Raw genomic sequence first — 3,910 nt, 5'->3', positions numbered from 1 at the left:
CTCCCTTGTTCTCCCTCAGTCGGTGGTCTCCACGAGAGGCGGACTGTGGCAATTTCCTACGATTTACTTGTAGTTAATCCACACAGACAAATAGTGTACAACCATAAATACTTTATTGCATGATGAATGTACACCTCAACCATGCTATGTTGATCAATGATATCTTGGGTAAAAACTAAAACAAAAAACACGGAAACACCGATGGATGATGAGGCATTACAAAATGGAAATGCTTGTACATCTTCAAAATAGCAACAACACAATGAGTAGCTAGACTTAACACATCACTGATCTAAAATCTACAAGGATTGACTGTCTCACAAAGGAAAATGTAGTGAGGTGGGTGTGGGTGTTGGCTTGAATTTCATCAGTAACCAAGAAAACACGGAACAGTTAGTGTACTTTGCTAATCTGATACAGTATGGATTTCAGGCAGTGTCTAAGTGCCCAACAGAAAGAAAGCAGTTCAACCCCCACTTGGCATGAGTGATCCTGTCCGAAGGAGTGGGAAGGTGCCTTTTGGATGTCCCCAGGCTCCACTGGCCAATTTCATTCTAAGAGTCGGTCCTTTTCCAGAATATCCCAAAAGCTCGTGCACTGGAAAGGTAGTCGCCATCAGCGAAGGTTCTGTTTGCACAGTCCAAGTCCCCAGTGACTTCCTTGCCGGAGATGGTACAGACTCTGGCCATGCGTGAATGAGCCAGGCTCAAGGCGCTGATGTGGAGTCCCTCGGGTGCTCAGGTGGGCTCCAGACATGCTGCTCTCTGCTCTGCTCTGCTCTGCTTTGCTCTGCTCTGCTCTGCTCTGGCCTGCTCTGCAATGCCTGACTGTCCTGAAGTCATGGGTGTCTGGGCAGCCGGGCCTGGTTCGCCAAGATGGTATTGACTGTGTGCAGTACCCAGTGCAGTGTGGCCCGGCATGCATCAGCTGCCAAGAGAGTCAGGCACGCTGGGAGACCCTGGGCTCTGTGCTGACCGAGGGCTCAGGCAGGAAGGCCCTCCGGGGCCCTGCAGTTCTTCCAGGGCCACCTCCAAGCCACCCATGTGGGCCCTGACGCTGGACAGTGTCTGTTCGTCTTCGGAGTGTTGCTTAGAGCTGCACGGGTGTCCCGAGAGCTTCTGAGCTTGATGGGCCTCACAGGAGATCTTGGGTGGGGTCTTCTGTTCTTGATACGTGATTCTGAGTGCAGGGATTTGGAATCTGTAGCAGAGAGCAATCGGGTCTCTCACTTTGGAGACCGGATTGCACTCAGCACCCACCCCTGCACCCTCAAATCCATGCCAGAGGCTCCCTTTGCTTAACCCTCCCCAATGCAGGGCACATCCACCACCCTGTCTGTGCTCTCAGCTCTTTAGCACTTGAAGCCCCATGGAGCCAGTGAGGAGCTGCCCCGCCCTCCCTCTCAAGTGTTTGCTCATGTCCTAAGGCTCTTGGACCCTCACTGGCCAGCCAGGACCTACCTCTTGCCCAGTGTGGTTTTGCTGGGGTCGACTGGGGCTTGTGCCTTCCTCTGTCTCTGGCGGGAGGTGGGCTCACCCTGCTCTTCTCTTCAAGGTAGCCCCTCACTGCCTCCAGCTGCCTTCCCAAGACTAGTCAAGCAGAGGCAGAACCCAGGCAGCTGGCAGTGTTATTATGAACTTCCATGTAAACTTCTCAAAAGCTAAAAAACAGTTTTTAGTAGAAAAGAACAGAGACAAACATGACTTCTTGTTAGCAGCATTTTCTCAGTGGTCTCTGTTTTGCTCTAGACAAGCAGAGACTTGAGTGGCTTTCCAGAGAGGTTCCCTGACTCAGCAAAATCGGAAGAAAACCATAGGGCTCCCTTTTTTAAAAGGCCCAGCTAGCTCAGTCGGTAGAGCAGGAGACTTTTGATGTGGGTTCTTGCCCCAGGCAGCTGGCTTTGGCAATGACCACATCTCCAAGCTGGCCACATGCTCCTAGGAAAGACAGCAGCTAAAAAAGCTGCCACTTTGATTTTAGCAAAATTGTTTAATAGATAACAGACTGTGTGGCCAGGAAAAGGTAAAGATTTACAATAAAGACAGATCCAGATGAAGGAAAACCTCTAAAGGTAACAGTGTGTTTAAAAATATATGTAGGCTTTTGAGAGAAAAATAACAGGAAAAAAAGAGTAGCTTGGTGTGGTCGCACAGGCCTTTAATTCCAGGACTCCAGAAGCAGAGGCAAAAAATTGAGTACTTAGGTGTTGTTGGCCCATGCCTTTAATCCCAGCACTCTAGAAGCAGAGGCAAAAAAATAGAGTAGCTGGGTGTGGTGGCACAGGCCTTTAATCCCAGCACTCTAGAAGCAGAAGAAAGCAGATTTCCACTGAGAAACCCTGTCTCAAGAAAAAATAAACAAAAGGAAGTAAAAGGAATAGAATTTAAAAAGCCACTTAAAGATGGAAACACACAGAGAGTCTGGATACTATATGCTATATTGTTGTCTTTAAATTGTTTGATTGCTGAGGAAACAGTTACAGCTGGTAAAATACATTTGATTATAAGTCTTGCTAAATTAACCCAACTTATACATTTTAAAAATGCTTTGACTTCTACATTTGAATATAAGGACAAGTTACTTGGGAAAGGAGTTCTTGCTTGTGTTTCCACAGAAAATGGAGAGTCATGGATTCCCTCCAGACCAATATGGTTTGATCAAGCAAGACCCCCTGAAGCAGCTGCCCAACTAATCTTACATCCAAAACAGCTGAGAGGATGCAGCCTTGCAGACTACAAAAACAAGGACCTGGCCAGATTTCTGTGTTTTATCATGATCCCATGGTGTGTACGTTGCTCCTAACCAGCAGGAAGTAGTTTGGACTGATCGAGTCCCAGATTACCAAATATTGTTTATAAATATTTGTTTTTATTTAAATGGGGTTTGTTATAAATGGTAATGATCACAGTCAATTTCTTTTTAAAGGAAAAAAAAGGTGGAATAGGATATAGGAATGAATTCTTTTCATTGGTATAGATTTTCATTTATTGATACAACTTTAAGGTCAATTTTGGGATATGTATATGTCTCCTCTTATTTAGGTATTATGTGTTTATATAGATGTCTTTGTTTGGATTTTTCTAGACAGGGTTTCTCTGTGGCTTTGGAGGCTGTCCTGGAACTAGCTCTTGTAGTCCAGGTTATTCTGAAACTCACAGAGATCCCCCTGCCTCTGCCTCCCGAATGCTGGGATTAAAGGCGTGTGCCACCAACGCCCAGCTATATCTTTTAAAATGATATGCATAATTAAATACAGATTGTATAGTCACCTATATTAGTCAAACATTGTAATTAGGTTAGTTAGATTTCCTAGATATATAGAGATATATTTGAGATGGATAGATATCCTTCAAACCTTTCAACGACCTACATAATATATAGCATATAAATGGTTTAGGGTTTTCCTTGACATCGAAACACAACTGCTCCTGGAACACAATTTATGTCAGAAAGGAGGATGGGCATTGAAGAAACTCATTATGGAGTTTGCCTTCAACATGGCAAGATTAGTCATTTGGGCAAGAAACTACTCTTGCCTGGACGGTTTGTTACTATATGAACTGGACATGCAGGACCAACAAGAAAGTGACTGCTGGATTACTATCAAGATGAACAGTCCTGAAAGGTTCCCACTGAAATGGAGAAATGTGCCAGACACACTGTAAACTATGGGCTGAAGATGGATGACCCAACATTTAAGAGGAAGTTTGGGTGTCTATCCAGGTAGTGAGATATGCCTCTCAATTCTAGAGTTTATATATTATCCTTCTGTGATCTTAGGTGGAGTTGAAGACAGATACTTATATTTTTTTTCTTGAGTGATAATAAAAGATAAGTTACCCTTCTTTTTATTTAGACAGAAAAGGGGGCACCGTGGCAGAAAGAGCCCATGTGGCAGAAGGGCTCAGGT

This window comes from Cricetulus griseus, unplaced genomic scaffold (genome assembly GCF_003668045.3).
Source record: "Cricetulus griseus strain 17A/GY unplaced genomic scaffold, alternate assembly CriGri-PICRH-1.0 unplaced_scaffold_10, whole genome shotgun sequence".
NCBI classification, from domain to species: Eukaryota; Metazoa; Chordata; class Mammalia; order Rodentia; family Cricetidae; genus Cricetulus; species Cricetulus griseus.
This window is presented reverse-complemented; position numbering follows the sequence as displayed.